The sequence below is a fragment of the Pleurodeles waltl genome, chromosome 7, assembly GCF_031143425.1.
Source record: "Pleurodeles waltl isolate 20211129_DDA chromosome 7, aPleWal1.hap1.20221129, whole genome shotgun sequence".
Taxonomy (NCBI): domain Eukaryota; kingdom Metazoa; phylum Chordata; class Amphibia; order Caudata; family Salamandridae; genus Pleurodeles; species Pleurodeles waltl.
The window spans coordinates 101,639,559-101,666,725 of NC_090446.1; the positions used below are offsets into that span (position 1 = coordinate 101,639,559).

Genomic DNA, 27,167 nt, shown 5'->3' on the forward strand with positions numbered 1-27,167 from the left:
GTGTTCAGGAGACATGGGTCTTGTTACGCACAGAGGGCATTCCTCAGCAGGCATGGGGGAGGACGTCCGTGCCCTCCCTATACCTCACCCAGGTGGGGCACCAGGGTCCACAGACTAGCAACCGCATCATCCGAATAGGGTTGGGGAGGATGTGGGCAGTTCCCTCCTCTACTGGTCCGTTCACCTGTATGGGTAACTCCCTGGGTAAGTGTCTGCCTCTGATGTCCCGTCTGAGTGGTTGGTTGGCAGGCCTCTGTCCCCCATAGCGTCCCTGGCTCAGGTCTCTTTGTCACTGTGTGTAGGCCACTAGGAGGCCATGTGTGCCACAGGGGATTTGGAGACGTCATAATCTATGCCACGTATTGATGAGCACCCCTGAAGCCGTAGTTGCAGAAGAGGGCAAGGAGTGGCGGGCGTGAGCCTCACTGTTCATACATTGAAGAAACATTTTTAATGACCTTGTGAATTCCTTTTGCCTAGGTCTACATTTCTCACTAAGCAGATGCTCAATGCAAGTTGAATGAGCTGGGAAAGGCCAATTGGATCTCTTAATGTCTGTTGAATGGCAGTGCTATAGGCAGTTACATTGCAAGTCAGGTGGCCTTCAGAGATTTGACAGGTCATGCAATTCTGAGTTGTCTTTTTAATTTTAAAGCATTAACCAGAATTTTGAAGAAAAGTGCAGAAAAAAACATTGCTCTCTCTCCAAGTGTCAAATGTGCCAATTGGATAAAAGTCCAGAACTTGCCTTTACTGTCCCCATCACATTCTAGATCCACAACATCAACCCACCTGTTGGACACGCTCTTTCCATGCCCTAGCAACCCAGTTGGTGAAAGTCTATAAGGAAATGACAAACGTGAATTTGAAGAATGTCCTTATCAATATGAAAAGCAAAGAAAAGAAACGCAAGTCTACTGGGAGGAGTGATGAATAAACACTCTTATCCACTCGTGATAATGTCCCTGCCTTTCTGTCTCAAGTTAACAAATAGCAAAACAATTGGGTATAACTGGTACAGTGCCATATTGGCCAAGTGTTGTCTGGTGTATACACAAGATTGAGATGGTAACGGTAAGTTCCATAACAAAGCCGCCTTGGAATTATTCTCCTCTGTTTCATAACTGGGAGGTGAGGGGCCAGTGAGAGTGAGAGTCGGTTCTCAGTCACCATTCAAACAATATGGCCTCCTCTTGTCTCTGGCACACAGCCTATCAAGGCACAGAGATAGACCTAGGTTTTGTTTCCACCATCTTGGCCATAAAGGGTTTGGTGGCAAGTGGGGTACAGGAATTTTAAAACTGGGGCTCACATTTGCAAAACGTCTGTGTGGGCACTTGTGTAGCAACACAGCAGAAAAGACAGTGTCTGTTTACTTACCCTTTTTAAGACCTTAGGCAGAGAGCTATATTGTATTGTCTCACAGAGCCAACACAAACTGTACGAAATCTGAGCCAAGGACATTTTTAAAGTAAATTTTATTTATTTGTAATCATAACATGAAAACAATTAGCAGCCATAATACAAGCTTGTCTAGTTCTAAACCTCACAAAAAAAATCACAAGACAGTCATACTTTGGGACTATTAAATGAATAGCAATAATAGTGCATTATAAAAACATTGATGTTTCTACTAGACAGTATATTATTCCTATAGTACATTAATGGATGAATAACACCACAGCTGTTCTATTTAGTATTATCACCCTGTTAGTATTATTACTAATGATTGAAAAACCTTAAGGACCTCTTATATTTTGGCAGTCATCCCTCTGAAACCTCACATTGCCGACGTTATGTCAGAAATTGTTTCCCAGAGGTAGCTCCTGGGGGGGGGGAGAGGCCCTAAATAGGTGGGAGAGTGGATGCATAAGTGTCAGCACTAGTGTTACAACACACTAAGGGTCTGATTTAGATCTTGACGGGAGTTCCATTGTCCCAGCATGACGGCGGTCTCAAGTACTCCGACCGCCGTAATTAGATGTATGGCGGCTGAACCTCCATCAATGTCAACAAAGTGGAGTCTGCCACGGCAGACTCCAATGCTGGCTAACAGCACACCATCAGGGTGGTGAGTATGCATCAAGCATATTTAGATTTCACAGTTCAGCTAGTGTTGTTCTGGTAGTGGATATCTGTCGGCAGCAATTCCATTGTGGGACGAACTCTACATTGTATTATGGCTGTGGCTATTGGATTGATGGCAGCAACACACACCTAATGTATATCGGCCTGTTGTGAAAACCTGCATAGCACATAATAAAACATACTCCTTTTTAGACCATGACCCCTTGTCATTCCAATGCAGAACACCATTTTGCTGCTGTATTAGCCACTCAGAAGCCAGGTTATTTTATTTATTTCACTCCCTCTGTTCATTTTTTTCATGTTTTCATGAACTTGTGGGTCACTATTTCATTTATTTTCAGTTACTCATAATGGCAGGGAGGAGAAATCCATGTTTTACAGAGGGGGGGGGCTTGTCAGTCAGGATAAAATCATTAGAATGGAGCTACAATTGTTTGGAGCCCAAGTACAAAATACAACGATATCTCAGAAAAGGCAGATGTGGGCCAGAATAGTTGACAGAGTAAATGCTGTAGCAAACAACTTGCTCACACAGTAGGAAATTAGGAAGAGGGGGAATTACCTGGAGAGGAGAATGCGTTCCCTGGCCTCCAAGTGTCACCTGGAGGCCCAGAGGATTGGTGGTGGTTCTCCCAGCCTCCCCCTTTACAACATTTTCCCTGGGAGGAGGCGGTCTTGTAGATCCTAAACCTTGAAGGCTTAACGGGAATCCCTGGTGGAGTGGAGACTGGTATGTTAAACGTATGTATGTCTCACTAAACATAAATATAGTTTTTGCTCTTAAGTCAGATACACATAATGGGGGTCATTCTCACCCTGGCGGTCTTTGACCGCCAGGGTCGCGAATGACGGAAGCACCGCCAACAGGCAGGCGGTGCTTCCATGCCCATTCTGACCGCGGCGGTAAAGCCGCGGTCAGAAAACCGGGACCGGCGGTTTCCCGACGGTTTTCCCCCAGCTGGGCGAATCCGCCAGGGCAGCGCTGCAAGCAGCGCTGCCATGGGGATTCTGACCCCCTTCCCGCCAGCCTAACAGGGCCCCATGAAGCTTTTCACTGTCTGCCTAGCAGACAGTGAAAAGCACGACGGGTGCAACTGCACCCGTCGCACGCCCGCAACACCGCCGGCTCCATTCGGAGCCGGCTTCAAGGGCAGGCCTCCTTCCCGCTGGGCCGGCCAGCGCTACCATGGGTAGCGCCGGCCGGCCCAGCGGGAAGGTTGGAATGCCGGCAGCGGTCTTTTCACCGCGTAGCGGCCAAATGGCGATTCCCGCCAGGCGGGCGGCAACTGCCGCCCGCCAGGGTCAGAATGACCGCCAATGTGTTTTCCACCTTTGTAAAACATATGCACACAGTTACAAAAATCACAAATTTATTGTCATCAACAAATTAGTAGCATTATTGTGCCCGCGCTCCGTTTTGCTACTGGGCAATATGTGTGTTTTGTACATGGAAAATATGTTTTCAATGTGATGTGCATCATTCTTGCTTTTCTTACATATATATGAACAGAAGTCAAAATGTCAGGCATATCTCAAACCACATTTTATGCAATGAATAAAAAATGGATTATTACATGTAATTGTGTATGTTGTCACTTTCTTGTCAGTTCATTGAAGTTATGTAATTGGTTTCACAACTCAAAGTATGTTGACTTAAAGAATTTATAACATGTCATGTTGTATGCAGAATATAAGTAGCAATGATAATACCTTCAAAGTTCATATGATGACCAATGGCATTAATCCTACTAAGGTGTATAATAGTCTGAATTTTAACCTGCTAGGCCTTGCAATGATTAACGTCTAATTCCTCCTCTGTAATGAGCAGAGTTCAATATGTGGTATCATTCATGTACACTTCCTAAGAACTCTTTTTTTCCCAGGACATTTCTTCACATGCCTATTGTTTTGGCCTTTGCATTTGTTTTCATTTATAATGTCTGGGTAATAATCAAAAAAACACCAAAAAGTCTAAACATATTATAATTTGTCAACTTTGTTGTGCTTCATTTGTAACTCAATACACATTTGATGCATAATCCAGACTTTTACAATTTGTTTTCTTGTAATTCATATTAGGTCCTACACCCAGAGTACGTGGACAAACATCTGCCACTGAGGATACCTCACTCCAGACCACGATCAAGCCTTCAGTGAGTAAGTGCAAAACCAGATGATGTGTAGCAGCCTGGGACATCTGATATGTCTGGGCAGACAGCTCCAGTGAGTCTCAATCAGCCACAACTATCCTGCCACTGCAAATGTTACAATGCCTCAGCCAATGGACACCTCTACCTCCTGTGTCCAAAAGAACATCGCCCAAATCTTGTGCCCTCCAGTCCTAGCTGCAGTTGAGCCCACACCACCACCACCTCCGGTTCAGCCAGGACCAAGCGGGGTGGGGCACACTGGCTCAAGAGCACAGGGTAGTGAGGGTAGGGTACGTGGCAGGGAATCCGTGGGCCAGCAAAGTGAGGGCACTGGGATAACCGTCACCCAGACCACCACTGAGAAAGTCTTGGGATCCTTACATCAGTAGCAATACATAATGGGCCAGGTCCTTACAGAGTTCTGGGTCATTATGTAGTTGCAGAGGGAGCACAATGTAGAGATGCAGACTCTAAACTCAAATTTGATCTCCATGACCAGGGTGGAGTTTGACATTTACCACCATCTGTGCAGGGCTTTCCCAGCAACATCCAGACATTGGTATGACCCTACGACATCTGGGCTCCCTACTCCTGCCCAAGCCACAGAAAGAGAGGCCCTGCCACAAACAGAAACACTTGTAACCACCTCAGCCACTGCATGGGTGGAGCCCACGCCTCTCAGGAGGGGAACATTCATCTGGACTACCAGGAGAGGATGGCAAGAACTCCACCACCACCAGAAAGAGACGAAAAATCGAATTTCCTCCAGTGTGTGACTATCATTCACTCAGTGGACTAGATTCTGGACACATTTGCCTTTTAGATGCCAGTTGAGTTTTATTTTGCAAATTGAACTTTTCGCCTCCAAATATTAGTTTCACATCATCATGATTGACCTTTATTTTTCCACTATATTACTTGGTTTTGATCCTGTATCAGTTTATTTGTGTTTGTAAAATAATTTATATAAACACAAAGTCAAAGACTCGTGTTGTATTTCTTGTGGTTCCCAAGTTTTTATTTATTCCTTCCATCATTACATTTTATAAATGTAAATAATCAAAACATGTTTTAGTAAAACATTTTATATTGAGGTAATGTTTCTCCCATGTTCAAAAAAGCAATATATAACAAACATCACAAATCATAATATATTTATTCCAAACATTAGTAAGTAAGAATAGTTTGTCAAATTTAAGAAGAAAAAATTACAACACATGCACAAACAAAATAGTCTGTGTCATTTATTTTATTTACAGTTCCAGACCTTGACACCATGGAAGAACGGGATATAATCATATAAAACAGATTGAATAGGCAAACTATTATTGATTCATGTTATCAACTAGAGCCAGACCTCCTGTCTCACAATAGGAATCTCACACCAACAACACCCATAGTCAAAATCATGGTGGGTCACAATTTTGTGACAACAGGATCCTTCAAATACACTGTGTCAGTAATTCGTGGCATGTCTCAACCAACTTTAAGTTGTGTGCTACAAAAAGTCCTTTCTACAATGATGAGACACGTCAACAGCTTTATACACGACACAAAATGAGGATTTTGGAAATGTGAAGCGAGGTGAGTATGCTATGGGTCGACTTACATGTGGTCTGAGCAAAGTAAGCAGCACATATTGCCTAGGTGGCAACAGTCAGCAAAAAACAAGACTTTAAGCAGTCCCATAAACGTCCATTCAGTCACTGTGCAAGTTGTCTTCGTACAAGATATGTGCATCCAAAGTGTGTGTGTTTTTCGCAGGATCAACCTGTGTTCCCTTTGTACTTTGCAACAGCAGCATATATATTTTATTGTTAAATAAATAGTAATTAATTGATGACAATGTTATTAATGCATATGATAGTAACATGAACTTAATTACATTTCTGACAGTGACAAAAACAGCTTTTATTTTTGAAATATTTGTATAGTGCATACATTAGTGATGAACATTTGCAATGGATATGTTCATTTTGGTGTTCATCATGTTAATGGACACTTCCACCAAAATTAATTATATTATGTAGTTACAATAATGTGTAATGTATATGTATCTGATTTGGTAGTTTAGGTAAAATGATTCAACACACCTGTAGGAACACATTTTGAATTTGGATTAATGTGACTTTTTGTGTGGGTGTAAATTAGCAAGAAGGCAATTTGGACCAACGTGGTAAAAGTTAACAAAATATAGAGATGTGTTTCTTTACATTCCTTACACTTTTACATTACACACACATACATTGGACATTTTTGTACTATTGCTTACAAGTATTTTTTTTAATGCATGTGTCCAGAGCTAATGTACATAGACAAGTCTGATGGTAACAGGTAAAACAGGCCCTTACTTTCAGCTCCAGTGATGATGGGGTTGAGTTTCATCATAGTCCTGTAGCAGCAGCAAAGGTAGAACTTTGTATGATCAAGTTCATGGCAGCAAGCAAAGTGAAAAGTAGAACAAAGGTAAGTTTCCACCAACTCAGGTGTGGAGGTTTAGCCACCACAGTTACTTCAGCAGGAAGGAACATTATGATTGGCCCGGGGGTAAAACTAGCTGAGGTCCCACTGCCCGCCTCTTTTGCCTATGGCGCCGTTGATGCAGGTGGAAAGTTATGCCAGTGAATCATATCAAGACTGAGAAAGAGGAAGCAGTGTCATACCCAAAATGACCTCATCTCCTTATAACAGAGGAGAAAACTGGCCACATTAAATCTACACACCCAGGCTCCAGCAGATTTCTACAAAAAGCAGTGACTTGATCATGGCAGAGGCACCTCCAAAGCTCCCAGTTTAGTTGCTCCATAATCATTTTAGCCAAATTGCAATCTGCGCCACAGAAAAGTGCACCGGGAAAGTTGACAAAACATCATGGTGGTTGAGGCCACCAGGGTAATTTATTCATGCAGCAAGCACATAGGAATAATCAATACATTGAGCTGGTACTGGCTGGACGCGTTCTAAATCTACACCACCTAAGGCACCTTGTCAATAGATGCAAAATGTAGCCCACAATTGCTGATTTCAGGACCCAACCACCCATTCCTAATGTATTTTTATCTGTAGCCTTAGGTTGGCCCTTGCAATCCACTCTTACCTTGTCACCCTTACTCCTCCTTACTGGGCAATACAGTTAGTACAGGTAACAGATATTCACAAAACTCCATCATGGCACTACTACAAATACACGCTGCTGTCATATGTCCCTATGCACTGATGGAGTCAGCCGTGCACATCACTTGCCTGACAAAAGTCATGAGGAGCAGTGGCATGGCAGCAAGTCATGGGCCAGATTCCCAAATATTACTCTTTGAGTAACTGTGCCTTACCTTATCAATCAATCATTTCTAGAGTGCACTACTCACCCATAGGGTCTCAAGGCACTAGGGGGTGTCCTAGGAGATCAGTTGAAGAGCCAGATATTGAGGTCCTTCCTGAACTGATGCAGTGATCGCAAATGTTTGAGGTGCGGTGGTAAGGTGTAACCATTAGCTGCCAGGTGTGAGAATGATCTTCCTCCAGCTGTGGACTTCTTTATGCGGGGTATGTTGGTGAGCAACTTCTGGGATGAGGGAAAGGTCTGGAAGGGTAGTACTAGGTGAGGCAGTGGTGGAGGTAGATGGGTCTGCTGTCGTGGTGGGCTCTGTAGGCGTGTACAAGGAGTTTGAAGTTGTTCCTCTTCTCCATGGTGAGCCAATAGAGGTTCTTCAGGTGTTCTGTGATGCGTTCTCTGTGGGGGATGTCTAAGATGAGTCTGGCGGCGATGTTCTGAATTTCTTGCAGCTTGATCAGGTTCTTCTTGGAAGTTCCAGCATAAAGGTCGTTGCCATAGTCAAGTCTGTCTGTGATTAGGGCGTGTGTCATGGTTTTCCAGCAGTCGGCTGGTATCCATCTCAAGACCTTTCGGACGAGTCGGAGGGTGTGGAAGCAAATGGAGGTGACAGAGTTGAGCTGCCTGGTAATGCTGAGCGTTGAGTCGAGGATGACACCGAGGTTTCTAGCATGGTCTGTAGCGGCGGGGGGCTTGCCGAGTGTAGACGGCCACCAAGAGCCATCCCAAGCTGACGGCAAAGATCCCCAGATGAGGATTTCGGTTTTGTCAGAGTTCAGCTTTAGGCAGCTCTCCCTCATCCAGGTGGTGGCTGCTTCCATCCCATCTCTTAAGTTATTCATGGCTCTTGAGGGGTTATCAGTCAGGCAGAATATAAGCTGGGTGTCATCAGTGTAGGAGACGAGATTCATGCCATAGTTCCTGATGATGGGGGCGAATGGAATCATGTAGAAGTTGAACAGTGTGGGGCTCAGCAATGATCCTTGGGGTACTCCACAGCTGATGTCAGTGGGTCCTGATAGGTGCGGGAGCCTGACTTTCTGTGTTCTGCCTGTCAGGAAGGAGTGTATCCATCAAATGGCCTTGCCGCATATGGCTGCAGCATGGAGTCTGGTGCATAGTGTACGGTGAGACACTGTATCGAAGGCGGCTCAGAGATCCAGTAGTATGAGGGCTGCTGTTTGTCCGCGATCAAGGAGGGAGTTGATGCCATCAATGGCTGCCAGCAGGGCGGTTTCAGTACTGTGATTGGTTCTGAATCCTGATTGGGAGACATCCAGGATGTTGTTGTCCTCGATGTGTTGGAGTAGCTGAGAGTTGATTGCTTTCACGGTGACTTTACCTGGGAAGAGTAGCAGTGAAATGGGGCAGTAGTTCTTGAGGTCAGTCTCGGCGTGTTTCCAGTCCTTGGGGTAGGCTGCTGATTTTAGGGCGCAGTTGATAGTCTTGCAGAGTTTGGGCACGATCGGGGCACTGGCCTTGTTGAAGATGTACTGGGCAGGGGTCGCTGGGGCTCCTGATTGGATGCTGCTCATGATGAAGTCGGTATCATCCATCGTGAGGGGGGTCCAGGCATGCAGGTGTCATGGGGGTTTGGCTGGTCCTGGTCCTGGCAGGGATGTTGTTGGTGGGCTCAGAGAGTCTTGGGGTCCGGAACTGTCATAGATGTCTTTAAACTTCCGGTGGAAGAAGGTGGCCAGTCTGTCGCAGAGATCCTGCGATGGAGGGATGTCTGTGGTCTTGGGTTGTACTTTGGCAAATTATTTGATGACGTTGTAGAGCTCTTTGGTGTTGTGCGTGGCGGAGTTGATACAGTCCTTCAAGGCACATTTCCTGGAGGACCTGATGAGGCTGTGATGGGGTCTTGTGGCGGCTTTGAAGGTGGCCAGGCCTTGGGGGGATTTTCTGCTTCTCCACTTCTTTTTCAGCCTTCTGCATGAACGCTTTGATTCCTGGAGTGCAGAGGTGAACCAACTGGCTTTCCTGGAGGACTGTTTCCCTGTAGCCGTCCGGAGAGGGGCTAGGGTGTCGGAGCAGTTGAAGATCCATTTGTGGAGGTTGCAGGCTGAGGTGTTGTCATCTGTTGCGTCAGGAGTGAAGAGTTGCTGAGGGTGCTAGTGACTTGCTCCTCTGAGATCTGGTTCCATTTTCTGTAGGCCGGGCATGTTGAGTGGGTTTGCGCTGCGGCCATGGAGATGGAAAATGAATACAGTGGTGGTTGGTCCAGTGTAGTGGGGTCGTGTCGCTGAAGATGACACTGCTGTCAGAGAAAATGGGGTTGAGAGTATGTCCGGCGGTGTGCGTCAGTGAGGTGACCAGTTGCTTGAGCCCGATTGTGTCCAGGTTCTCGAGTAGTGTTGAGGTGTTGTGGTCACTGGAATCATTGAAGTGGAAGTTGAGTTCGCTAGGGAGGATGTGGTTGCTGGAAGCGAGTGAGTGGGGGGCTATGAGGTCAACAATGGTATCACTGAACTCTAGGCGTGGTCTGGATGGTCTGTAGATGAGGGTGCGCAGGGTTGGTCTTAGGGGTGGTGTGCATTTGGAAGTGAGGGTGCTCCATGATGGGGGTGAATTCCTGTGTGCTTATCGTCAGTCGTGGGTGGTCTTGTGGGTGATGGTTATGCCGCCTCCTGATCTGACGGTCCTTGCGTAGCAGCTTGTAGTCTCTGGGGATGGCAATGTCCAGTTTGAATGCTGTGTTAGTCCATGTCTCAGTTATAAAGCGATGCCCGGGCGAGTGGTGTCGATCAGGTCCCAAGTCTCCATGGTGTGTTTGTGCAGGGTTCGGATATTAAGGAGGATGCACTTGAGGTGGTTTGGAAATGATTCTGGCACTGTGAGGGCTGGCATTTGGCATGCAGAGCATGTGAGGTGGCAGTGGTGGCAGGGGAAAGGTCTGTGGGGGAGCCAGGGTGGCAGTTGCTCCGGCGTCCCGTGTTCAAGGCGATGTGGGTCCTAGCGTCGTATTGATGGGTGGTGCGAGATCCAGGGTCAGTGGTGCTGGGCACGGTCCAGGCATGGATGGGTGCAGACGTGCGCAGGCAGGCTTGCCATTGGCATGCCACTGCGCAGCCACACACTGGTCACCCTTAAGAAGGGGAGGGAGGTGGGGATTGGTCAGCTGGGAAGCAGGAGGGGGGAAAGCGATACAGGGGTTCGAGGGTGGGCCACAGGAGCAGCAGTGGCCACACAGGCGGGAGCGACGGACGCTGGCCAAACGGTCAGTTAATTTCAAAAGAGTGTCAGGAGTATTCCTTATTTACTCGTAGCTTACTCCTGGGATTAAGCAACACTACAACTACACTGTAAGTCTACAGCAAAGCTCTGTAAACCAGGCTCTACCTGTGCATTGCTGCTGATGGTCTACCCTCAAACTACTTGACCCGAGGCAGACACTATTCACGTTGTGAACAGGGTGTTTGCTAGCATTCAACCATAGCAATGAGGAGCATGGATGATGCATACTCAGCAGTCAATATCCTGGTTGAATCCAGGGAACTTTTTTTTTAATGGCTTCCACCGGTTGGTTTTAATATGTTTTCATTGACAACAGAAGTAACATTCTCCATGGCATGGAAGATGGAAAACATCTCTGTGTCACTGTGTGCACAATGACTAACTTGAGAGTTACTTCCCTGAAAATAAGGTGCAGGCTGCCAAGAGACTGGGCATTCCGGAGAGTGGTTTCGATGACTGAGATTGTTGCATGTCTACTAAGCTAATAGTCTTCACCTGGCATATATGAAGCAGAAAATCTAAACTGATGGAGCACCACCCATTACCCTTGCAGTGCTTGTTCTAGCAATAAAGAGCCATAAGTGATTATTTAAGGGAAAAAACAATGAATCGTCCATGTGTTTTACTCCACGAGAATTGCAGCTAATCAAGAAGATCATGTGATAACAGGACACATATAGCTAGACAGAGAAACTATTTTGGCGTAAAAAAGGAAGATGAAGCTTTGTATTGAGTTAGTTGCATGCTCTGGCATTTACAGTCAAATGACACGATGGACACAGACATAATGGCTCTAAATAGTACACCTGTACCCCAAGTCTGAATTCATGCTACAAATCCGCACTCTAGACTTTCTCGCACCATTCCGATGAGGTTGGATCAAAAAGAGAATTACAAGAAAGAAAAAAAGTCTTAAAATGATTTGGATAGAAAAGAAGAAGTGCACACTTTATCAACCTCCACAGAGGTCAGTACCAGTTGTCTTTCTGGATCTTTACTGCCAGTACAGCAGCAAACACAAGCCACATTAGCTTTCAAAACTGGAATGAGGACAGTTCCTCAACACTCAACCAGGTCCATCAGCTTCACCCATAGAAAAAGACCCTGTGCAGAATGCTTTTCAAAATATGGGTAGCATCATAGTCACTGCAAACTAAACAACACCAAGGAATCAAAAAGAGAAAATGGTACAGGAGTTAAATGATGACAATGTAATAATGTGCTATGGTGCGGTGGAAAGGACTAAGCAGAAATAGCAACCAATTAGCTGCTGTGTCCTGCTACCAGTGTATCCTCAGAAACTATTTTCAGTTCAGCAGCTGCTATGATTAGTAACCTGAAGACCAGACTATACAAACAGATTGTTCAGGGACTTGCCACACTGAAAATGAAAAGGTGTTTGCTCCCAAAGAAACAAGCTGCACTTAAAGGTTCATCAAACGGTGTGACCATTGTTACTTCCTTCACTTCCCTCCAAACCATCATTTACATATGGTTATACTGTAACAAATCTCAAATAATTTTCTAAGAAGTATGCAAGTATAAACCTATGTCGCTTTGCAAACCTCCACTTTGCATGATTCCTGCCTGTCTCACTTCTCACAGAATTATATTTTCAGTTCAGGATACGCGAGATCCAGATTTACTTTGAAAATGTGAAAGGATGGGAGAAGGCGCAGAAAAGTATTTGATAAACCCTTCCATTAAATCAGGTTCAGTGATTAAAAGTATCCAAAAGGGATAATGGCCCTGTGCTGGCGATAATTGGCTGGGGCAGCAAAATAATCAACTCTGACAAACACAAGTAGGAAATAATGATAAAGAAAATTCAAAACTATCAATTAGGTTCAGGTCTAGAAATAAAAGAAACACATCCTGGTCCAGCAAAGTCAATGTATCCGTAACCTTGTATCTCCTCAAACTAACAGAGCAGGAAATTCAAAAGATAATATACAGGATGGAGTGCATCAATAGATGGATTCTTTGTTAAATGTCTAGAAGAATAGAGGGAGTGGAGAATCACAACTCTAAGGTCAACAAAACCAGTACTTGAAGCAGATTTTTGTAATGCTTAGCTGCAAGGGGATCGTAGAGCATGGTAGCTGTCAGAGTCATCAGATCCTCGGGGTCTGCGCACGTTCCCAACATGTCCACCACAAGACAGCTCCATTACTCTGAATAGAATGTCACACAGTCTAAGAGAGTCCAAGTGGGGAAAAGGGGATTAGGTAGGGAACAGCTGGGAAGGAGACCTGTAGGAAGCAAAAGGTTAAAACACACAATATCAAAATTATATCATATTAATCTTTACTGGACTATGATTCTAAGCATTGTCATATTGTAACCACGGATAACTTAAGCATGGACTAATTAACTAGGCCTCAAGACGTCTGGTTACATGGGAAAAAATTAAGAATGATTAATACAACTTCTCAATAAAACCTCTTAATGAATTGTTACACATTTACTAGAAACATAAGCACCTTCCAGAATTATGTCTTCAGAATCAAACACAGTCTTTTTCCATGAGGACAAGGAAATAATCTGAACGTTTTCTGGAACACCATAGGAGTTGTTTTAAGGGGCTTATTATGTACATATAATGTAACATCTAGAATTCTAACACTAAGCGCCTGATTACAACTTTGGAGGAGGGTGTTAATCCGTCCCAAATGTGACGGATATCCTGCCCACAGTATTATGAGTTCCATAGGATATAATGGACTCGTAATACGGCGAGTGGTATATCTGTCACATTTGGGACGGATTAACACCCTCCTCCAAAGTTGTAATCAGGCTCTTAGTTTTTAAATGCAGAAACATGAATTGCGCACATTGCTGATTTCCACAAGGATATGTAAACGCCATGAAATGGTTGCACACAATGAATATCATGAGTTAAGCACAAGAAATGAATCGCGTTTCTTGCCGATTCGAATGTTACCTTGTAAATGCCATGAAATGGTAGAGTACAATGAATATCATGAATTAAGCACAAGAAATGAATCGCGTTTCTTGCCGATTCGAATGCTACCTTGCAAATGCCATGAAATGGTAGAGTACAATGAATATCATGAGTTAAGCACAAGAAATGAATTGCGCGTCTTGCCGATTCGAAAACCACCATGTAATTGCCATGAAATGGTAGTACACACTGAATATCACGAGTTCAACACAAGAAAAGAATTGCGCGTCTTGCCGATTCGAATTCCACCATTTGAATGCCAAGAAATGGTAGCGCACAATGAATATCACGAGTTAAGCACAAAAAATGAATCGCGCGTCTTGCCGATTTGAATGCTACCTTGTAAATACCATGAAATGGCAGCGAACAATGAATATCACGAGTTAAGCACAAGAAATGAATCGCGCGTCTTTCTGATTCAAATGCTACTTTGTAAATGCCATGAAATGGTAGCGCACAATGAATAACATGGATTTAACACAAGAAATGAATCGCAAGTCTTGCCGATTCAAATGCTACCTTGTAAATGCCATGAAACGGTAGCGCACAATGAATAACATGGATTTAGCACAAGAAATGAATCGCGCTTCTTGATGATTCGAATGCTAGCATGCAAATGCCAGAAAAAGCCAAGCGCACATTCACACGCACAAGGTAAAATCATTTATCATGAAAATTAGGCCCAAGAACTCGAAAGCCTTCTTGAACAGGATTGGGGGCACAGCCCGACCTCCGTCTTACCACTATGATCAAGAATCACCAACAAAGTGAAGGCAAGGCCTGGAAGATCAAAGTAGGCCTCCGGAACAGGAGCTCTGGAAGTTGCTGCTCCTCTGCAGTGGGACCTCTGAATAGTGAGCACGTGGAGCTGGGCTGGCTACCTTATATAGAGTCTTGGCCCAGCCCACAACCACACCCAGTCATGCTGCAGAGGAAGCTTCTAGAAGGCCCTGGAAAGGGACCACACCCTGACACACTCTGAAAGCCTGCAGCAATACATTGCCAATGAACAGTATTTATAAGCACCTTGAATATATGTTTTCAGGATTAAACTCTGCAATGCAAAAGGTTAAACAACAGCACATCAGCATAATGCATGAATTACGTTATCTTGGAAGTGCTGGATTTTTGCATTCCAGTCGCCCGTAGAGCGCGCACTGCCCTGATGTTGACAGTAGCAGAGCATTCCGGCTGGGGATGTCCATGTAAGTCTTTGTAAGTCTTAGGACTGCTTGCCCTCATGGTATCTCTCATGCTCTATGGTCATACTTAGTTTGTGAGAAATTGCTACTGCACTTTCGTGGTCCACCAGTGCTGAGCTAGAGGGCCAGCAGAGTGCTTGGGCCATTGAGGAGGTATATACAATGTAATGGCTAACAAATCAGGCGTTCATCTAGAGTTATTGAAAGTATGCTTATCTCCGAATTTCAGCCAAGCAGTGCTTCTTAGATAACAGGAACTCCAAGGAGAAAAAATAACTCTGATTGTTAAATGACTGGAGGTAACCTACTGGTTCCCTGCAAACATGAGATAAAATGCAAGGTGTATTCCTTCTTGCAGATAGAGGCAGCCCAAGACTTTCTTAGATCTATTTCAGATGGATGACAAGTTGAAAAGATGGCACAGGGTATGTTAAGAGTTGTGATATTTGTGCTCAAGTCAAGATTGAACATCCAAACCGAGTGGGAGTGGTGTAACCATTATTCCTTCTTAATAATGGGCAAACATTTCTATAGATTTCATCACTGATCTGCCAAGGTTGCACAAAAAAGTTGGCTGTAGTTGATTATTTTATTGAACTTGGGCATTTCATCTGTTTCACTCATTACCAACCACCCCAGAATTGGCTCAGCATTTCTTGATACATATAGTATGATTATGAGATACCAGATGTTACCCTTACAGCTACGGGATCCTAGTTCATAGACAACTTTTGGAATACTTTGCTACAGTCTTTGGGAAACGTGAATTACAAGTCTACCAGTTACTACCCACAGACCAACGTCAATACGAAGAGACTCAACCAGGTTCTTCAAACAGCATATACAGTGTTTTATATTGGAACATCCAGAGGATTGGGCTTTATGGCATCCTCACAAGCCAAAAAAGAACAGGAAGGGAGCATACACTTGGGGGCAGGAAGATGCGGTCAGGAATTTATTGAGGGACAGGCAAGGAAGAGACATACGTGCAAAACCGTTCGGTTCCGCATGAGAGATACAAGAAAGACATGGAAGAACCAAACGGTGTGGAGGACCGCTTTTGGTGGCTAGCTTACATGAAGATGTAGAGGGTCACAAAAGGGGAGTTTCAGGTCAGGGCTAGTGGCAGAAGCACAGCGCCTCCTTGTTAGTATAAAAGGGCTAGGAACTAGCAGGGTGGCACCTGGTCAACGTGCTATATGTCTCCCACTTTTGCTTCATGCATTACCGCATAGTATTTCCTGCACATTTGTTTGGTTTTTCGCCCTTATCCGGTTCTTGTTTTCCCGGTCCCTTCTAGTCTAACCTCTTTTCCTTCATTACAATCCTCTTCGAATCCTGTGTTCCATGATTCTTGATAGACTTGGTTCCATCTTTACAGCTGGGCTCATTACACCATCTCATTTGAACTACCCTTTACCCATCTATACTGTTCGTCATTGTGCCCCATCCACTCCAGGCATGCAGAGGAATTCTCCTATGATGTGTCCTCTCTGACATGCAGTGTTCCTCTTGCTTTTTCTTTGCCATTTACTCCTCTTTCACTGTTCTGGACTGATGGAAGTCCCAACTCTCAGGAAGTCCTTCTAGGGAAATTGGTGAATTAACATCTGAGGCAGGAGCCTGGCTCCCCCCTCAAAGAAACTTGGCAATCCTGGCACATGCCCCATCAGACTTGTTCAGACCAAGTATCTCACAAAATGGCAGATGGGGAAATAGTTACGTGCAACCATTCATCTTAAATATTTAATCAGAATTTGATGTTCCACCATTTCAGATATCTCAAAGAGCTATACATTTCAAGTTTAAAACTGGAAAGAAATTGCTGAATTAAGAGAGAGAGCTATTCGGTACATGCATGTTATATTTGTGTTATTCTGTTCAATAAATTTGAAGCCCATTTGAAAAATCCACCTGGGAGTTAAAATGGACAAATTACATTTTCGGGCTACATCTAACGCCCAAGAAAATTGCCTTTTCTCTTGTTGTACAAGCTGCTTGAAACTTAAAGAATCAAATAAAAGTTAGGGAGAATTACATTTAGAAAGTTCAGATTGGTAAAGGCCCGAAACTAGTTAGCAAACAGCTAATGCTCTTCCTATGTTACATGGGATCTCCCTCTACATTAACACGTGTCACCCAAGCAGTGAATGGGCATGGTTTGGAGGGTGCAGGGCCAGTTCTTTGGCAAGGTCTTAAACTCCAGTTTGAGTGTTCTTCTCCTTTGTATACAGGGGCTGGTCTTTAGACAGGCTCTGCTCCTCAAACCCCCCACACCTAGAGCACCCTGAGGATAGTGGGCATGGACTTCAGCTGGGTTTTGTACATCCATCACAGGCGAGGCATAATTTTCATGTGTAATGGTTGGTCATTTGCTTATGGATAGTCTAGAGTGGGCCAGAGTTACGTGATGTTTTCAGAATTGAATCTGAGATTTGCACTACTTTGAAGGGTGGTCTCGTGGCATTGCACTTATGTGCACACAAATTAAGGCACGCTCCCTCTCAATCCTAGCGAAAGAAACACAAGACCTGACAGCACGAACTGCGGAGGACAGGGGCCTACAGCCACCGGCCCAGATTTTTAAGATGTAATTGATTGTAAACAGTCACAGACCAACTCTCTGAAGCCCTGCTGCACATCACCCAAGTCTCCTTGAAGCAAGCTGAGGAGCAAATTCTATGGGGATCTCTTGTTCGGTTAATTATTTAAGTGTGGTTATTGAAGTGCTGAGCCTATCCCTAAATTGGTCTGTCAGTCAATACAGAAAAGCCAGCAGAGTAAATGAATGACAGCAATTAAATTATTATAAAAAAACTAAGAGATCTCCCCCCTACCCCCCCCCCCAACCCACGGTGTTTGCTGTGTATTTGACCTTCAATGTCTGTGGAAACATTCCCAACAGAAAAGAGCACCTTGAAATCTGATGACTGTATACATGTAAGTGTGCATAGTGTCAGATTTATTTAAGATGCGATAAGTCTATTTATTGAACTCCTTATACTAACACTAATTGAATAACAAATTCAAAAACTGAACAGAAAACACTGGGCGTAGCATTAAATGGAAGAGAGTAGAATATAACCCTAGAGTCTCTGCACTGTGCAATATGCAATTCTGGATTCAAATCCTAGCTCCAGCACTTGAGCAAAATGTGTGATCCACGGCCCTTCGCTTTAACCACAATCTATTATTTTCCATAACCATCCAGCTTGAGAGCACATTGAAGTAATTCAGTACAAGATATATATCGCTTCTAAAAAAAAACTCAGTTTTATATGGGGAATGTAATCTAATCTTGCTTCACATTTAATAACAAAACGGTATATAAATAGGGAACAAAACAAACTGTAACCCCCTGCAACGTAGTAAGGGCATGCGGGCATTATAGAATGTTTAATTTAAAAAAAAATACTTTCAATAAATGCACTCTTCAGCGCTATAATCATATGTATTTATCTAAGATACTGAGAAATAGGAAATATATATATATTTGTTTATATTAAAGTCTTTATCATATGTTTTATTATAATGATGGCTCAGCTCATGTTCTGCTCTTGGAAGGAAGCCACACCCCTGGCTCGACTCTCCAGAGCTGTCCGTGACCCCCAGAAATTTAGCAGGATTATTAACAAGGAACTGCTCTTATGCGCCAGTTTCCTTGTGTCACCCTGTGCCCCCCAAATGACACCATGGTAGCACTGTGTTTACAATACAGCGCCCTATGACGCATGTTAGCACAGTAGCGTGAACATTTTTGTTTGACCAAAAATGTTGACGCTAGTCCAGTAAAGCTCAGGGAGGTCCATAAGAAATAGCCCAGCATCACTTTGATGCCCGCCTATAGAATGTCGCAGGGAAATCTTGTAAATTTCAATGTGCCATTGTTTTGGGCCTGCACGCCCCCCTTTGCATACATTATACCTGGAGCATGTGTAATGTGGTGCAAAGGTTTACAAAGTGGTGCAATAAATGTGGTGCAGGGTGAGGGCCTGTTCAGCGCCGCCATTGAGTAAAAACAAATTACACTACGGCGATGCTAAGGGGCGCAAGGGGCTTGTAAATATGCCCCTTAGTGTCTCTTATGTCCTTGGGGCTTATATGCAAGAAACACCAGGCAATATAAAACGTCAGTGTCTCCTGCCCCCGAGGCCTTATTTCAGAGGTCACGGACAACTCTTACGTGGAAATGTGCTGCTGCCCCTCAGACTTTGCACTGAAGTCCAAGTCCAGTCTGCAGGTGTGTTCACAAGTCCTCATTAAGCTGGAGCCCTTTCTAAACTTTTACAGTATTGCGCGGACGTGGCGCGAGCAGTTTACCCTGGAATTACAAACACGCAGCGAAGCCAGCGTGCCCGTCCTCCAGTTAAACGCAGGTGGCATGGTACTGCCAGTTACCGAGGGGTGTTTGCTCACTCGCTCGGGCCATAAACCTACGTTGACAACTTCTGGGAAAAAAAAGTAGGCCGGCCCGCGATGAAGCTGCGAGTTCAGCACGGCTGACGCCAAACCTAGCCCCGCTGGCCCCCGGAGGCGGTGTGCCGGCCAAAGAGAGACTCTCAGGTGCTCGCCTCGTGCCCTCCCTCGTCTTAGAAAGCGGGAGCTGGCACCCTGGCACCCCAGAGCTGCCACTCCGTCAGGTGTGCTCGACAGGGCTGGACAGGCCTTATCTCCCACCGCGCATTTCCCCAGCGGGCTGGAGCCCTTGAGGCGGGTTTTGAAAGCCCGGGGCCTCTGTTGGTCCCTCTCTCGCCTTCCCAGCTCTCTAAACAACTGCAGGAAGCACGGGGGGGCTTTAGGGAAGAGTGAGGGTGAAACTAGAGAGAAAGGGGCCAGAAATGGAGAAGAGAAAGCGAGAATGGATGGATGGAAAGACAGACACTGCACAAGATGGTGAAGGGAGCGGGGCAGATTTGAGCATTTTTGCCTGGGCTGTTTTTGGGACCCCTGTCCAGCCATTACTTGGACCCTGACACTGCAGAGGTACTTGCTGCCTGATACTCACTGGAACTACTCAGTTGATACTTTTCTGACATGCTGACTGCCTGGCACTGTGGATCTGCTTTGTTGTCAAGACAGCCCACTTTCCGGCCCTTGGGTGCTTCTATATGGTCTGGCCTATATGGACTCTGGCACTGCAGAGTCACTATAGTGTCAGACTGGCAGGTCCCTGGCACCGACTGTACACCTGCTCTACTACCTTTCCATCCCTAGCCTGGCACTCTTGGGTTGCTACGTAGCCACAATTCCTCACGCCTTGGCACTGCGGAGTGGTACATTGTCAGGATCCCTCGATCGGCACCAACAGGCTGCTAGACAGTCAGATATGTCCATACCTTCACAATGTGTAGGTGCTACGGTCTAGACCCAATGTTCTGGCACCTCAGGGAGAGGCGCTCACTTCCTGGCACTGCAGAGCTGCTTCACTGTTTGGTAAACTTGTACCATGGTTCTTCAAAACTGCCACACTGCACGACATGTCCAACCCTGGCTTTGCACAGCCACTGACTGAACTGCCCATCCGCACATGCCTGTTGTGCCATGTGACCAGTATCCTAAAATGACAGCTCCAAGTGAAATGAATACCTTCTTCTCCTTAGGTGTGATATTGTCAAGATATTTGTTTTTTTGTCACCCAGACCTGGTGGCATCCAGGCACCCCTGGTCTCAAACACATTTCTGCTGAAATGCAGATGCACCAAGCAGAGAGGTCACAAGAACACTTAGCCTGTTTTTTTCCCCCGAGGGCTGATATGTGACAGGAACCCTCAAGTTTTTTGTCAGTCATTGATATGTTATACTGTATATTATTTAATTAAATGTATTTATGTTTTTTCTATAGCTTCGCATGTACCTAACACTATTAGAGATCTTTACACAGAATGGTCAATTACACTTTCACAGGCTGTGTAAATTAATTATCTGTAGAAAAGAGGACAGTAACTGTGAATACCGCATAGAATACAGATATATGAGGCAGTTCAGTATACATAAGGCCCGTAAGATGCAGGGTTAGAACTTTACATGAGGTGTGTTGATATCACGCAATCTCGACCTGAAGGCATTAGAGTGGTTTACATGATAAACAGTTACATTACACATGGACACATTTTTTTTTTTCGTAGGCACAGGGATCAGTGCTTAATTTGAGCCAGTGGTTTCCGGTATGGGGCAACGGCATATATTTTTGAGGGCTGGCACTTATTTTTGAGAGTCACCACTTATTTTTCACCCTCAAGCATTTACTGCAAGCAAAATACACATGGGAAAGACGGAGGAAGAGAAAACGAGAAAGAGTCTCAAAGGGAGAAAGCAGAAATCTGCAAGAGTGAGCTGAAGGGGCAGGGAGAGGCTGTAAATGGATCAAAGTAGCCTGAGGCGGCTTCAGGATTACACTGCCTCAGTATTCCGTGCTCCCACGTTTATTTGGAGCAGCCGGATGTTTCAAAGGAAAATTTTGGCCACCGGCACGTTTTTATTTACAAATTAAGCACTGACAGGGATTGGCCAGAATCTCAGCATGTTGACCCGACACTGAGACTGGAACGGGGGTCCCCAGTTCCAAAGTCTGCAGCCACTTTACCCCACATCCTCTCCCCTATAGACTGGGCATAGTGACTTAGAAAGATGTGATAGTAACTCACCCATTCTTTGCACTCCAGTCAAACAGTAGCATGACCCTAAGAAAAATTTGAAAAGACACGTCTTCATTGCTTTTCTGACTACAAGAATGTCAGGAAATGTGATTAATTGTATGGGCAAGGAGTGCCAAATGTTTACAGAAGCGGAGGGGAATGGATGCTTAAGTCCTTGAGCTGTTCAGAATTTTGGTGTTTCGAGGTGAAGCCTGTTATTGCTTCCTTTTGTCCACACACCACCAGATATCAGCATTAGTTCAGCTTTGAAGGTGAGACAGCTGATTTTAAAATCTATCCATAGCTCCAGAAGAAGCAGGTGTAGCTCCAAAAAACAGGGTTATTGTGGACAATCTTGTTTTCAATACCAGTCGAGCAGTTGAGTGAAAGTTAGTACACCAGAAGGTAGACCCACCACAAGAGTGTTGCTATAATGAGCAGTATTATTGGAGCATGAGTGGCTGTCTTCAGCTGTTCTTTAGACAGGAGGTGCTTTAATCCTTTAAGAGCCAACAGGTGGACATAGGTCAATTGTGCAATCTTGGTGATGTGCGGAGACTTCAATAACGAAGAGTCGGTTGCGAATCCAAGTGAATTCTCTGTCCCACACAGTGTGAAACTTTTCATTTTCAATTCCAAGGTTAGTTTATGGTGTATTTTGTTATTGGGTTTGTGAGTGATCTTAATGGATTACATTGTATGTGGGTTAAGTTTAATTTTTTTCATCCAGTTTTTGTGATGTTTTACTACACATGTTTTAGAACAATAATGTCTTGGATTTGTGACAATTTGAGATATAGTTACACATATATGTATAGTTTGATGCCTGAATCTTTAAGTAAAAGGCAAATTGTTTCTAAATAAAGACTGAAGAAAGGTGGGGACAAGGTGCAACCTTCAGAAACTTCAGATATCCTCTGTTCTGTCCGAGGTGCATGGTTGCCTAACTTAGCCAGTTGAGTACTTCCACACAGGAATAATTTGAACTACTTGAAAAATCTGTTCCTAAATCCCACTCTTAGTTATAAAGTGTTCAGTAACTTACAGTGGTTTATAGTATCAAATGTAGTGGTCACCAACAAACAAGACTCCCTTTCATCAAGTATTCCATGGATGTAATGTAGAATTTTGAGCATCTTCATCTCCGTGATGGAAGTGAATCTGAATCGTGATTGGGTCACTGCTAGCAGCGACTTCACACTTAGCTTGCTCATTAGAGGGGCGAATTAAATTTTTTCCCTAACTTCCCTAACAATGGAAGATTAGTCGCAGGTTTGTAGTGAGCCAAGACTTTGGGGCCTGCATCGATTGATCTTATCTGACGTCATTAGTTTATTTGGGAAGACTTCTTACCGCAATAATGCATCAATTAATGTGATACTGTAGGTCCCAAAATAGTGAAGTCAGCTTGTATTAAATTCACCAGGGCTGAATCTTAAGAAGAGATTGCGTTGTGCATTTGTTTTATTATCACACACAACTCCTGCGTTGGGATTTCTGAAACAGAATTCCATGTCGTTAGACTTTTAGAGGAGCCTTCCAATATTTTTGTCAGCATCAACGCTGTGTTGAAATTGGAGAAGAAAGTTAAGAGTTCATATGTAAAGGGAAAACTAAGTCCTTCTATATTCAATGCTGTCTAAAGGCATAGATGCAGTGCAGTGATGTTGCATGTTGCATGCAATAACCATCTATACTCTAGTCAAGGGTTCGTGCTTGGGGGTGAGTGTAATTAATCATCCACGACCATCGTGAGGAGCAACAAACAGCCTGGACCGTCCATCAACAAGCTTGACTGGATTTAAGTGGCCTTATGTTGCCTGAGATGGCCATTCAGAGCCACAAGAGGGCATGAACAGCTAGGCGTGATCTGGAGCATCTACACGAAGCCTGAGTAGAGTAGCCTGAAACAGCCAGGCGTGTCCATGGCTAGCTATGGCTTTCCATATAGCTGAGGTGAGCCTTTACTGACTCTAAGCTGCTGCAAGCAGCTTTGGTGGCATTTGAGCCACCATCAGCTGCCAACTATGGCCTCTAGTGACACTGAGCAGTTATGAACTGCCATTACCAAACACAAATAGTCTTGTTTGGCTTTGAAGGGTCTTGGGCAAGTTTGAAAGGCCATGAATGGATGTTAACAACTTTGCCTAGTGCCATCCATCTGTTATTTCAGAACTAAGCGATAGGGCTAGAACCTGTGATAGAGGCTGCAACTTGAAGGATCTCCAGTTTGCACTTTGAACATCTTTTGACTGGATTTTAGCTAACAGCAAGGCTTGTATTAACTATGGAATTGCACATTGGCTATTTACACATAACACTTTGAATATTTGATCTTTTAATCAGAAGCTTGCTACTTGTATTGGTTTTTAGTAACTAAACAATAAAGTTTTTGAACTGAACTGAACTGCAGGATCTCTGAAGTAATGGGGGAAGAACTGAAGGAATGTACTGGTCCAGATAGGCATTGACTTCCACATTGACCCTCAGGAACATGTCTCTGTTGCACACCTTATTATAAAGTAGTGTAATTCACAAAGAAAGCCCCCAAATTAGGGGTCTCATTTAGAGTTTGAAAGGGGAGTGAGAATCCTCCAATTTCTGGAAGAAACAATAAATATGTAATAGAATCCACCATCCGAATTTACCCCACAATAGTATTCCTATGGTGGAGGAAATTCAGCCAGGGGAAGATTGAAATGTGGTAGATCATGCTGGAGGTGCAAGACAAGTGGGTGCCCCAATGGCAAGCATAAGAGAGGGTGTCTATGTGTGAGTGGGGACGGTGATGACAGTGTCTAGCATGTCTGGCAGCTATAAAAAAAGATTAATTTCATTGCTCCCTGGTAATGGAACTGGAAGAATAAAAAGAAAGACAGGCTGGAACAGTAAAATATCTAAAGTGTGGTCAGGAAAGATATAGAGAGGGGTCGCTTTGCCATCTTTAATGTAACAGAAACTACAGGAAAAACATAAACCAGAGAAGACGACATAGGCTGCCTTTCAGGACAGATAGAGGAAAGTTTCATGATGTAGCTCTCCGACGGCCAGAGAGCCCAATGCTCCATTTCTTCCAACATTTCTTTCTTCCCATAGCATGGAAGGCATGGTCTTTTGTCTGCTGGTGTAAACTAATTTCAGACTAATGCACCAGAAAACTTGCAGAGAAGTTCTGAATTATAGGGCTGTGTCATAGAAAATCATACATGAGCACCTTCTATGACCCAATTCAGTCTCGGAGATACGTCCAAAAATGTGCAGCACAGTTGAGAACATAAGAACGTTTCTTGCACTGGATAATATAAGGTTAACCTGCTTCCACCTCTACCAAAATTTAGCAATCCACTCAAGTGGAAATGTTCAACTACTCCCCAGCTGTAGTGAAACCGAGTCACAGTTAGCTTTGGTACTTTCATTTGTAAATTGAAATGTTTAACGTCAACTAATATGCAGTATTTTTAGTAGGGGTGGGTGAATTCCTTAGAGCTACATGAAAACTCAGTGAGATTCTGTGGAGGTCCCCGAACAGATGAAATAGGCAGGTCGTGGTGTCACGCTGATTTTTAGCACCAGGAGCTTTTTCCACATTGAAAAATCCTTGTAGAAGGAACCACACGCTATGCCAGAGGGCGTTTCTTCTCGAGTTCATTTTTCTGCCACTTGAGTAGATTTTCTACTCAAGCAGTAGCTTTCTGACTTTGAATGGTCACGACCGTCTGCATTTCAGAAATCTCACCAGGTGCCCTACTAGCGACCGAAAATCGTGCTAGGGGACAACAAATCTTGCACGCACTAGCCAACATACAGTTGGGGAGCAGTGCTTGAGAAAAAAACTCTGCCACTCAGCAGTTGGTGGAATTTGGCCGGAACACCACATTACAAGTATATCACAGAGTGGCCAAATTTCTGCCAACTCTGCGGGCAGAGTGGAATTTATCGCCCACCCCTATTTTTTAGTCTAATTCAGCCTTACCATTCAGTCTTTTAAATATTTGTTAGTCAAACATTTTCATATATGATAATCCCAGTTACACATTGTCAGGCCCTGTTCAAGAGGCCGCAGGACAAGCAGGGAATACTGCACCTCAACCTTGGAGGTGAAGGTCGTTTGCCTCTGACATCTCTGGATCCAGCCTATTATGGTTCTGCAAAGTGGCCCAAGTACAAACCTTACACTCAGAGGCAAAAATAGAGCTATCCGAGGCACCTCAGGGAGGTAGAGCAGTGGTGTAACATAAACCCCCAAAGCCCTCGCGGTGCAAGGGGTCCCTGAGCTCCAGGGGGCCCGTCAGCAAAAGTGGTAGGTGGCGGGACAGGGAGGGGGCACCGCTCCATGAACTTTGCAGTTTTGTTACACTACTGAGGTAGAGTAGGGGGGCTTCAGCTCAGGAGTCAACAATCCTATAACAGCGCAATAACAACTTAGTGTATATGTGCTGAGGTTGTGCCGCACCTTAATCTACTATCTCGTCCCAGTTCCTTGCACCACCTTTTCTACTCTGGTAGGTTCTCCCAAGAGGTTAAGGCAATAGCATGATGGTTGCTCAGATGTGGATCACGCCCCCCAGACTCTCACAGGTCAATTGTTCATTGCTCAGTTCTTACTGCTCTTGGTGGATCAGGCCATCTTGGCTTGCTCCCAGATTCCTCCCAGCATGCCCGCTCCTTCCCACCAAATGAAAAGGTGATGATAGAAGGACTAAAGTCTCAGTCTCACTTAGGAGCACCTAAGAGCACCAAGATGTCCCCTCCACCTTGCACAACAGTGTCTGCAGTCTCACCCTTCAACCATAGCATTCAGAAAATGGTGGTGCTTCAGGAAAACATTCTATGTGGAGTAGTCTCTAGAAATGTTGAAGTTATTCCAAAAATAGTTTTGTAGTACAGAGACAAAGGAATAGAAGACAAAATAGTGTAGTTTGTGTACCTTGTGTTGGACTACCCCCGACTGTGGACGTGACAGTTTTATTTTGCCAAAAGCCACAGCTATACATAAGCATTGGAAGAGTGGAGGAAAACTTTAAGCTGTCATCCTTTTTTGTTGTTTTGATGTATTTATGTTGTAATGATGTGATGTGTAGCAATACGGTGTTATCTGTATATGTATGGCAGTATGTTTACCCTGTTATGTCATTCTTCTATGTCAATGGTGTTTGGTGTGTTGATTTATAAGGTTACTTCATTGAGGAGCAACATGGGTACACTGTTTTGGGGCTGTGTAAAGAGATTGCATCAATTAATTCTGGTGATAAATATACCAATATACTGGTGATAAATTAAAGTTCTCACCATGCAATTGTTTTTCTCGATAATTTGTTCCCACATTACACCCTGTCATTTCTTCCTTATTAGGCAGACTAATTGTCAGCCCCTGTCACAGTAAAATGCCTAATTTAATGTCTAAAATACCCTTACCCCTCTTCCCTCAAGTCATTGCCTAGGTCTCCTCGATCCAGCTTCAGGAGTGTCGGCAATATGCTTCCACTGTCTGGGAAAACAACCTCGCCTCCATCATGCGTAAAAGGCCAAAGCAATGGATTCCAAAATTAATCCAACAGG

General features: G+C 44.3%; 1 long non-coding RNA gene across 1 annotated transcript in view; it reads left to right on the plus strand.

Moving 5' to 3' along the window:
- LOC138247207 (uncharacterized) overlaps window positions 1-27,167 on the plus strand; it is a 301,890-nt gene that overhangs the window by 154,863 nt on the left and 119,860 nt on the right. Inside the window, exon 2 of the long non-coding RNA XR_011194363.1 lies at window positions 4,168-4,245. This is a non-coding gene — a long non-coding RNA (uncharacterized lncRNA). The remainder of the gene's footprint in view (window positions 1-4,167; window positions 4,246-27,167) is intronic.